Below are 12,374 nucleotides of genomic sequence, written 5' to 3'. Positions count from 1 at the left end.
TTCTCTAAAACAGAGTGCAATAGGCCTCCGTAGAAGTGAGCCTATTTTAATTCCAAGGACAGCTTTTAAGAAAACTTTTATCTTCCACATCTTTTAATTCAATAGACCTTAATTCACAATTTTGTAAAAAAAAAAAAAAAAAAAAAAAAACTTCAACTACCCATATAAAAAAGGCCAGTTGGTAGAGATAGGAGATAATCAGATACATGACTGAGATCTTCCTAGGTAGATTCACCACTGTGTAAAACTAGCTGAATGAATGGCTCCACCCAACAGCCTGGGAAACAGGACTGCCTCTCCAAAACTACTATGATCTTTCTATAGAAGCTCCTCAGAGGACTAAAGAATAACTAACAAAACTAACAATCATATGTCCCAACTACACTACTCCTCAGTATCATTCCAAAAGAAGTAGAGAACTATAACATTATTTGCATAACCCATGTTTATAGAATCACAATTTACAATAGCCAAACTATGGGACCAACCTAGGTTCAACAGTTGAATGAATAAAAAAAAATGTGGTTAGTACACCTAGTCGAATTTTACTCGGCCAAGAAGAATAACAAATTTATGTCATCTGTAGTAAAACACATGGGACTAGAGAAGATATTATGCTAAGTGAGATCAGGAAGTCAAGGTTTTTCGCTCATGTGTAGAAGCTAGAGAGGAAATAGGAAATAAAAAGGTATTTCAAGGTAATAAGGAGCAAGAGTAGTAGATTAATGGAAGGAAATGGGGTGGGAGTAGAACAGAAGGCAAATGGGAGGTTGGAGGAAGAAAACAGTTCAAATAATGTTATGTTCATATATATGAAGGTATCGCTACCAACCTCTGTAACATGTAAGGGGAAGGAGGATGGGAGAGCAAGGTAGGATGGAGGGAAACATAGCAAGCGATGTGTGTGCTTCTAAGTAGATCCCTCCAAATCTCACCATGTTTTATAATTACAATGCGCCAATAAAATTGGAAAAGAAGACTTACCTGTCCAAGCTACGGTCAACTTCTGACCCAGAAAAGTGTTTATGAATAACAAATGTTGTTTGAAGCTACTCAAGTTTAGAGGGATTACTTTTTTAGCCATATAAACTAAAGCAAACTGCTAAAAGGTGGAAAAAATTATTCAGAGGACCTGGGTATTAGAGGAGTTAGTAAAGAATGCAGAATAGTTCTGTTGATTATTTCAAGCTAAAATAACTTGAAGATTAGAAACTTGATTTGCTTTATTTTGCTTTTGCGGTACTGGGGATGGAAGCCAGAGTCATTCTACCTCTGAGCTACACCCCAGCCTTATTTTTTTAATAGGGTCTCTCTGAGTTGCAAAGGGCCTCACTAAGTAGCTGAGGCTGTTCTTTAACTGAGATCTTCCTGTCTCAGCCTCCTAAATGCTGGGATTAAAAGTGTGTGCCACCATGTCTGGTTGAATAGTAACTTGAGAAGGGGCTATTTGAATCAGCCTTCTCTATATGGAGCAACCCAAAAGGATTCACTGGGGAGGAATGTCCTTCACATATGATGGCTAGAAAACAGCCTTGACCCTCACAAACTGGTGATAGAGCTGGCAGTGAAGCTGAATAAACAACCTCTCGAAAGCAGCCTTCTACTATCTTTCACCATACCTAGTCATATTTTAGTATATCCCTAGAATTTACTCCCCTGGTCCAGATAGCCACTTTTTCCATCACTTCTTTATCCACTCATAGTTTTTTCTTTGAAATGTATAAAATAGTCATTCATTGGTCATTTCTTTGTCCACTCCCTTGTGAAGATCCTCAACATACATGTAAAATTAATACTTTTTAAAATATTTTTTTTTCTCTTCCTAACCAGCTCTTGTGTATTGGTGAGATGCTAGATTCAGCCAAAGAGTTCATATAAGAACTAAAGGATGCAGGGTATGGTGGCGCACACTTGTAATACAAGTACTTAGGAGGCTGAGAAGAGGATTCCAGGTTCACACCCAGCCTCAGCTTCTTAGTGAGGCCCTCTGCAACTTAGTGAGAACCTTTTTCAAAATGGAATTTGGGGGCCGGCCGTGGTGGTGCACACTTGTAACCCTGACTCTTGGGAGGCAGAGACAGGAGGATCTTTCAGGTTTGAAGCCAGCCGCGCTGGCTTAAGAGACCCTGTTTCCAAATCAAAAGGTACAAAAATAGGTCTGGGAGTGTAGCCCAGAGGTAGACGGGTTTCCAGGAACCCCAGTACCACCAAAAAAAAATAAAAATAAAAAAAATAATGGAACTTGGGGAAGGGGTAATAAGTGATGTTTGCATCTATGCCTCTACCATATTGTACCCCATTAAGATGTATGACTACAATGCACAATAAAAATATTTTAAAATAAAGAAAAGAATTAAAAATAGGGCTGAAATATAGCTTGGAGGTAGAAGGCCCTGGGTTCAATTTCCAGTATCACAAAACAAACAAACAAACTTAAAAATATAAGTTAAAAGATCTAAGATCTCCCTCTCTCTCTCTCTCTCTCTCTCTCTCTCTCTCCTTCTCCACAGCTCTCACAGACAGCACAACTGCACTCACAGGAAGCTGTTTTTTTTTTTTTTTTGGTGGTGATACTGGGGTTCCTGGAAGCCCTTCTACCTCCGGGCTACAGGGTCTCTTAAGGCAGCGCGGCTGGCTTCGAACCTGCGCGATCCTCCTGTCTCCGCCTCCCAAGCGCGGGGATTACAAGGTACGCCACCACGCCCGGCAGAAGCTGTTATTTTTAAAAGGCATCCTTGCTGGGTGTGGTGGCACAGGCTTGTAATCTCAGGATCTGGGAGGCTGAGACAGGAGGATTCGGATTCAGAGCCTCAGTACCCTAAAAAATAATAAATAATAAAAAGACATCCTTCACACTGGTCTAAAGTTGGAAATAGATCAAATCTTCATCAACAGGAGAATAAATGCGTAAACCATTTCTTTTCTATGCGATGTAACCAGTTTACCCAGGAACATGACTGAATCTCAGATAGTCCCGGCTGGAGTTTAGGCAGTGGGATAGAAAGCATAACATTTTGAGTGGCTTCACTCTACCAAGTTAAAGGTTAGAATAATGCTTTCTCCTACTACCTGGGGCATTTACTGAGAAAATATATACAACAGGTTTTGTATATATATAAATGGTTAATTTATTAAAATTTGAGAAATGTTTTGCTGATTGAAAGATTCTTTACCCAAATTGTACACTTATTCCTTGTAAATTATACTATTTGTTATCTCTGATTAATTTAGAAAAAATAATGTTTCGAGCACCAACACACACACACACACACACACACACACACACACACACACACCAAAAGCATACAAGAGCATTCCTTTATTTAAGTATCACTAGAAGGCAACATGAATTCAAGAGACATTCAGTGATCTACATGCACTCTGCTAGAAAGTGGAATATCTTTCCTAACCCTAATGTAGTTGTACATATAACACACAGGTTTTTTTTTTTTCTTTTTTGTGTTACTGGGGATTAAACACAGAAGAATTCTACCTCCAAGTTACACCCCCAGACCAACCTTTTATTTTTTATTTTGAAACAGAATCTCAGTAAATTGCAGAGGGTCTCACTAAGTACCTGAGGCTGGCCACGAACCCTGATCCTCCTATCTCAGTCTTCCAAGTACTGGGATTAAGAGTGTACTCCACCACACCCGGCCGTCTTTTGTTTTTTGTTTTTTGTTTTTGTTTTATGCTGGGGATGGAACCCAGAGAAATTCTACCTCCAACCTATACCCCCAGTCCTATTTTTTATTCTTTATTTCTTTGAAACAGTTTCACTAAATTGCAAAAGGCATTACTAAGTAGCTGGGGATGTCCAAGAACAGCTATCCTCCAGTCTCAACCTTTCAAGTGCTGGGATTACAAGCATAAGCCTGTGCTACTATGCCCAGCTAACACACAGATATTTTTAAATTGTTCATGGCTATTTCATTATGTGTTCCTGAAAGAGAAAATTTATATCAGATTCTTAGTCCTTAAGATTAGAGGGTTTCTAATAAGTACTGAGGAAGCGTCCATTGAGCTTTGTAGAGTCACAATTTTGGAGAAAACTAACTCCAGGATGTAGTAAGAGTATGTGAGTTTCGCAGCACATGCACTTTGCCCAAGCGAAATTTTGTAGGAACCGCACCTTATGAAGAAGCTGTGCCCCCCCCCCCACAGGACCATAACAATGGCAAGAGACTGAAAATCACCTTGAATATTGCTATGTTAGTCGACCTTCCTATGACCTGACATTTTAGCATGACCATCTAAATGTTGTGAGTATTGCAGAAAGCATATCCATGATTTGAACTGATTTTAGTTCACAAGAGGTTCCATTTGTTTTTATTGAGGTTAATGGATCTGTGAATACAGATCCATTAACCCCAGAATTTTTAAATGTTAAATCAGCAGCTTTAAATAAATGTTAACGTGAGACACCAATTACTGATACCGTAATACCAAATAGAGGGTGAGATTTGGAGCATTGCCTAGGAAGAAATATGTTAAAAATTCTGAGCTGCTTTATTAGCAAGATAAAAATGATGTAAAGATATTAATATTTCTTTGGGTCAAATCCAATAAAAGTAAATTATTTCTCCTTTAAAAAATACATTTGGCAAATAGCTGCATAGTCTCTATAAGACTTTATGTTTCTAAACTTTCATAGGTTTATGGTTATTGTTATTAATGCTACCATTACTACCCTTGCAATGCCATTACTACATTAAGGAATTGATTTACTCAGATCTTATGGCTGTAATTACCACATGCACTCATGAAGCACTGCATCCTCCGGACACACATGGCTCCTTGCTAGGAGAGCCATTCCACACACCACTGCATGCAGACAGTATTGAGATTAATTTTGCTGTATTTTAAATGATTTTATATCAACTACGAAGCCATAGTGGAATTGATATTTAGCCTCCATTTCTGTGGTCAGAATTTTATTACAGAGAAAGAAATTTAATTCAGTTCAACCTGTATTTCCTGGATGATTCTCCTGAACCTAGACCTCTTCTCAAGCAACTGGGCAGATCACCAGGGAATTTCTAGCATCTGGAACCAAGCTATCTTGGTTCACATTTAGCTCTGTTCAATGGCTGAAAAGTTGTTTAATTTCCTCATTCCCCAGTTTCTTCACTTATTAAGTTGAAAAATTACTGATTGTGTGGAATTTTTATTGAAATATGGCTGATATAACTGTTAACACTATATGTACCATGCAAGTAATGCTGCGTGAGAAATATTGGTAAAGAAACACGCATACTTTAAAAAATGAAGTAAAAATGGATTGTTTGCCAAGCCTAAAAAGCATAGGACACAACTTCACGTCTGTATGTAGGGTATTAGGATAAGAAAATAACTCTTCTGCGGATAATGCAGGTAAGGCAATTTAATTTCCAGAATATCACTGTATATATTCAATGCATAAAATAGAATGCATTATATAGGCTGAGAATAATGGATCTCCAGTATCTCTAGAACTTCATAAATACTCCTTATTAAGCTATCATAATTAAAGAACTATTACATAATGGATTTTGTAACTATTTCCTGTGGTTCAAAAAGTACATATTCACTGAATTTCGAATATGGACACAATCACTTTCTCTCTCTGCCAACACACACACACACACACACACACACACACACACACACTTATAGTCATAAACTAATAGTTATCTATAAAATGTGTGAACTGTGTACTTCAGATTTTAATATTTCTATTAGTTTTCTCTGATCTACTTCTCTGAGTGGTATATTAAAATTCTGAACCACCATTGGATATTGATATGTTCAGTTATGACTGTTGAAGCTTTCTATATTTTGAGGCAATATTACTAGATGCATACAAGTTTATGTTGATTACAGATTATTATTCTTTTTATTTTTATTAGGATGTCATATTCTTCTTTCACTTTTTAAATTATTTTTTCATGTTTTTTGCTGTTATCACTACTTAATCACAGATTATCACTATTCTTCCCCATATGCATATATTTATTTAGTATATATTGCCTATTTTTTGCTTTAAATATATCTATTGACAACGTTACTAAATACTGCTTTTATTTACATATTTTCATCTAATCTGAGAAATTAAATCCTTTAATTTGGGAGATTAGCCTGTTTAATGCATGGTATTGAATTAAAATTCATCTCTCTGTCCCTAAAATCTTTCTGAAAAAGTTCCTAAATCTCATCTTTCATCTGACTAATTCATTTTCAACAGCATTTATCCATCAGTACAAGTTAACAAATGTATTTTTCTTAACTATTACATTTTTCATATTTGGCATTGGTTGCTTTCATGATTTATTTTTCTTGCTTTATAGGACTATTACCTACCTCATCCTACTTCATCCTCTTTAGATATCCATTGTGCTATTTTAAATTCTCAGTCATCTCTTTAAATACTATGCCTATGAGGACATCCACGTGGTATTTTCTCTTACCTCTTTGTGCTTCTTAGATGTTTGGTTATTCTATCCTGGGAGTCCGGTTTCTCTGTGATCACCAGCTCCTCTGTCTCATAGTCTGTATCTGCGATGGGCCAAAGTGCAGGTTCTAATCTGTATCCATCCTGGTAAATGTGATGGGAGGAGAGAGGATGTGCTCCAGAATTGTCTAGTGCCAAGCATTGTACCTCAAGTGTTCCTCAGTGGTCCCTGTGTTAAAGGCTCATGCTCTTGAAAAGCGGTAGAGCTTTTAGGAGTTGGGGCCTCATGGGAAGTCCTTAGGTCACTGGTGATGTGATTCCAGAAGGGATTGTGGGATGTTGGCTCATTCTATCTTTCTTTTTTACTTCCTGGCCAATGAGACGAATAGTTTTACTTCTGTCATGCACCCCTGCCTTGCTACAAACCCCAAAGTAATAGAACCAATTAGTTATGAACTACAATCTCTGGAACCATGAGACAAAATAAGTCTTTTCTCTTTATAATTTAATGGTCTCAGATACCTGTAATAGTAAAAGGAATCTGAGCAACATACTTAGGTATCTCAGCATCCCCCTCTATCATTTCTATTTGTGACCTATTTGGTAACTAGTAACCTTAAGGTGGTTTTGTTTTCTTTAAACATACATAATAAGAAAATGTTTTGAACAGAGAAAGTCTTAACACTTTTTAATTTTGATAAATTACATTTCCTACTAGCACAACTGAAAGGGAAGAATATATATTAAAGAATGTAACATATAAAAATGAGTATTATTAAAGCTTAGATAAAACTTTTTATTTTTTGATAGATGCAAATGCCGTAAGAAGGAAGAAAATCAGGCAAAGGAATCCAGGCAGAAGTGTAAAAGGCCAAGAGGAAAAAGGGCTACCATCAGAGGATTCACTGGAGAGGGGAAGCTTCTTTCCACAGATGCAGAATGTGATACTGAACCAATCAATGGGTTCTATGAGGAACTCCATGCACAGTTCTGGTCTGGTGTTAGAGTTGAATTTTCTGAAAGAAGAACGTAAGTCCTTGGAGGAAGATGAACAGTGCAGTGAGGTGGGAAAATAAGATGGGGCAGCCCATCACAGAAAGCCCAGTTATGGGCAATTTGAACATCCACTGTGTGTTTCATTAGAATTCAGGCAACATCAAGGCTTAATTCAGAGCCTGACAGTGTCAGGGTACTGAATAGGCAGATCTGTCTGTCTGTCTGTCTGTCTGTTTCTACATCATGGTCCCAAGATAGCTGTCCTAACTGCTGGTATAATATCCTGAAAAACATTTCTGAAGGTGTGACGCACACAGATGATCAGGGAAGTTAAATGAGAAGGAAACTGGTAAAACTGGATCTTTTCTGCATTTTGCTCCTACTGACTAGAACTAGCTCTGCTGATAACCCGCAGCTGCAGGGAAGTGTGGCAAAGTTAAAATCTTTGAAAGTAGGCAAGAAGTCGGGCGTGGTGGCGCATGCTTGTAATCCCAGCATTGGGGAGGCTGAGACCGGAGGATTGCGGTTTGCGGACAGCCTCAGCTACATTGTGAGGTCCTCTGTAACTCAGTGAGACCCTGTTTCAAAATAAAGAATAAAAAATAGGGCCGGGGATGTAGCTCAGAGGTCAAATGCCCCTGGGTTTCATCCCCAAACCCTCAAAAAAAAAAAAAAAAAGAGCAGTAGAACACACACACAAACTGGAAAACATTTGGGCACCAATGAAAGTATCTATCTCAAAGAGAAGAATGAGCTCTTGTCATCAATGAAAGAAGGCCTATTGGGGGGCAATAGCTTCTCAACAGGTACCTCTGAAGCTCTTACTCTGGGTTAGGCATTCTGCTAGAAGGTAGAAAAACAATCAGGAGGAGAGATAGGCATAATGCTTGGGAACATAGTTCACAGGGGAGGAACTGTATGATAAAAGGAATTCCACATTGACATAGTAATAATCCATGATACGCCTTTGACTGGGTCACAGCTTAAAGGTCTCTGCTTAACTGACTTCACTGTGTGTGCTACAGAAAATCCTTAGAAACGACAAGTTTTTCTTTCCTTGGAGCCTGATGCATTTGCTGCTCTCCCTGTCTGGTACTCTGCTCCCAGAACATGGCATGGCTAGCTTCTTTTTATTGTTGGTTTTTAACTCAAATAGCAGCTACTTAAAAAGACCCTTGCAGGCTCTGCACCTAAGAGACCTATACCTGCCTAAGCCACTGTGCATTAGGTTGCCTGTGTTGTTTACTTCATGGCACCTGTCTCTACCTAAAATTATCTTAATTCTTAGTACTTTGCTCCTTTATTATCTGTCTTCTTGTACTAAAGGTATTATCTTTAGTGATAGGATTTTGCTTGCTCAGCTTATTCATCACAGTGACTGTAGAGCCTGGGACTGTGAATTCTAGAACAATGGCTGGATCAAGAACAGAGTCTAGGCTGGGCGTGGTGGTGCACGCTTGAAATCCCAGCATTCGAGAGCCTGAGACAGGAGGATCACGGTTTGCGGACAGCCTCAGCTACTTAGCGAGGCCCTTTGCAACTCAGTATGACCCTGTTTCAAAAATAATAAAGACTAGCTGGACGTGGTGGCGCACGCTTGTAATCCCAGCATTTGGAAGGCTGAGACCAGAGGATCGCGGTTTGCGGACAGCCTCAGCTACTTAGTGAGGCCCTTTGCAACTCAGTGAGACCCGGTTTCAAAATAAAGAGTAAAAAATAGGGCAGGAGGTGTAGCTCGGAGGTCAAATCCCCTTGGGTTCCACCCCCAGACCTTCAAAAAAAAAAATAAAATAAAAAAAAAAATAATAAAGACTAAAAATAGGGCTGGGTGTAGTTCAGAGGTAGAATGTCCCTGGGTTCCATCCCTAGTAAACTCAATTTAAAAAAAAGAAGGAACAGAGTCCAAGTTAGAAATTAAAGTCTTTATCCTAAGATAAATAGGAAGCACTTAAAATGTTTTATCATCAAAGATAAGTACAATTTTGTCAATTTTTTCTCCTTTTCAGAGTAAGTATTGACTTAAAAACAGACACCATCGATCTCACTATAAACAAACACATATATATCTTGAGTACTAAATTTCAAATATCTAGACCAAAATAATGATCATTAGAATGATGAAAGCAATAGCAATGATAATAATAATAACAATAAGAAAAAGCCTAAGTTGAAATTTAACCTTACGAACTGGATGACCTGACAATGTCATTTGAATATGTAAAAATGACAGCACAGCAAAATTAGTTTTTATATTTTTGGAGAAATTCAAATTTTAATTTTATTTATTTTATTTTTTAAAATTATTTATTGGTGCATTGTATTCATACATCATAATGCGATAAAAAAAAAAAAAACTTGTGTAGCCATACATGCACACATCACCCAGTTAGACCCTGCCCCATCCCCACCCCTTTCCCTCCCCATCTCTCCTTCAAATGCTTGGTTTAGTGGTTGACATTGATGCTTGTTTAAGTACATCATGTGCTTTAGAGTCAAATTTTAATTTTAATAATAGAAGCTTTAGTGACCAATAACAAAGTCCAAAAATATTCTTATTTACACTAAAAGATTTCTAGAATGACAACAGTTACTATTAGTATGTCACCAGCAAATATGAGATATTTTTACATAATTGATAATGAAGTTTTCTGCATAAATTTGAGACCTCAATATGGCAAAATAGCTCACATTTAACCACAGTAGTGGAAAATGATCTATTTAAGTTGATGGTCATTATTTAGACAGAAACCCTACATAACTTAATCATGTTTACTTCTAGATAGCCTGCAACTGTGTTGACTTTTAATTTTAATTTTTAAATTCCAGAAAATTAAGATACTGAACTAATGACACTTTCTTCCCATCTGTCCCCCTTACTTTTCATGCAGAGTCCACTCAGAAGACTCAGTGACATTCCTATCTATCCATATCAAATAGAACCACACAACCATAATAAAAAACATGAAGTCATAAAGTTAAAACCATTTAATCCTATTAAAGCCTCATTAAATCAAGGCAGTATTTATAGGATGGGACTTGATTCCCTTGTACACTAGAAAATCTGCAACCCGAGTCAATGTTCACGAATTAATTAGTAACTGCAGGAAGGGCAGGTGTTTGACTGACATTTCCCTTGATCTCCTCCCTCAAGGTTATACGCTGTACAGCCATGCAATTCCTTGCCATTAATCCTTAACCCCACCAGAATGTTTGTTTACTTTGCTGAATAAGAACAAGAGCAGGAGCCACAAGGAAAATATGCAGAATGCAAAGGGGCAAAGGGTGCTTTTTTGAGATAATTCTTGTGTTAGAAGATAATATGGGGAAAGGAATTTATGCATGGACCATGCCAGGTATCTGTGTTCAGAAAGAACACAAAAATCTTTATTTTGGAGAGCAGAGCTAAGTTTTAAAATAGTTTTCATGCGTATCAACCAAATCTTTCAAGGAGACAATGGAATTTTTTAAAGCTTGAGAGACTCAAAATAATATTTTGTCTGGAATCTTCTTTTTTTTCTTTTGGAGAAACTGAGATACAATAAAATGTTATTTCTATAATAAAAGAAATAAAATACACAGCCCACTAATAGTCAGGCTAAGTTAAAAGCTCCTAATGCAAGTAGGCCAGATTGTGTTTTCTTTCTGGGTTGTTTTCCTTCGCTATTGGTATTCTTCTCATGCAAACCAAGAATTTGACACATGGCATTTGTTATTTATGACTTTGTTGGCAGTGATGATAAAAACATGTTTAGGTCTTGAATGGCATGTGAATAATATCCTCCTCAAAATACTGACAGTGGTCAAGACATAAGTTTAAGTTCAGGTTGATGGGCTTTAAACTATCATGTCATTTCAAAGAGCTGAAGGAGTAAGATACTTTAGACAGCTTCTGTAGGTCATCTATAAGTGTTTGCTTTTAATTTTTCTTGCATAACTTAACTTTGATTTTTCTCTTCAAAAAATGAAGTCCCTAATAATTAAGATAGTTTCATTGAAAACTGATGTCAGAGACTGAAGTTTTATTCTTTCTCTACCTGTATCAGGAATATATATTTATGTATATGTATATAGAAATACTGGGATATAACTTACCCTTCTAAGTACAGTATGGAGAAGAATATAGAAATAAAAATAAGAAAGATATAAGAATGGATATATTATAAAATGGTTAAAATAAAACAAGAGAAAAGTATGATTTCAGTGATGTTTCATTGTATATTGTTTTGTCAAGATTAAAACAAGAGAATAAGAGCCCAGATACAAAGCCTGTTAATTAGTAACTCTAATAACAAAGAAAATTGACACTAAGGTATCCCAAAGATTTTTTCTATAACTTACTGTATTTTATTTGTGACATGATAAAGAAAATAAATTGTATGCTAATTTTATCATTAGTTATTTGAATATTCAATATTGATCAATACACCACGATAATAGCATAGCGTGTCTCTGATTGTACATTTCTACTCTCAAAAGCACTACACTTCTAATTCTAGAAGCCAAGTGTGTTATGTAGAAACAGTGTTTTAATGTGATTGAGAGAGAAAGAACAGGAAACCTCCAAGAAAAATTGCCCACAGAACCATCATTGTAACTAGAACAAAGATTAAACTTACAAAATTGGAATGATGTGACAGGAGCCATGAAAGGAACTCTGAACAAATTTCAAAGGGAACTCAACAAGCTGATCAAAAACAGCGCTTTAATAAGGCTTAGAGTTCCCTAGGAACAAGAAGAGGCAGGGAGCTGCTGCTTATGGGAGAACACAAGTAGAATCAGCTAAAAATCTAACACTGTGGGTAATAAATCCCACAAGACCATGGCCAAAGAGGGTAATGGTGAGTTACCCACCCTCAGGAACAAGACCAGATGGTTGACTTGGCTGGGTAATTTCTCTAGATCCTTTCAAGTTTCTTTTCCCACTTAGTTCTTCCCACAGAAGACAGAA

Source organism: Muscardinus avellanarius, assembly GCF_963383645.1.
Source record: "Muscardinus avellanarius genome assembly, chromosome: 7".
NCBI classification, from domain to species: domain Eukaryota; kingdom Metazoa; phylum Chordata; class Mammalia; order Rodentia; family Gliridae; genus Muscardinus; species Muscardinus avellanarius.
This window is presented reverse-complemented; position numbering follows the sequence as displayed.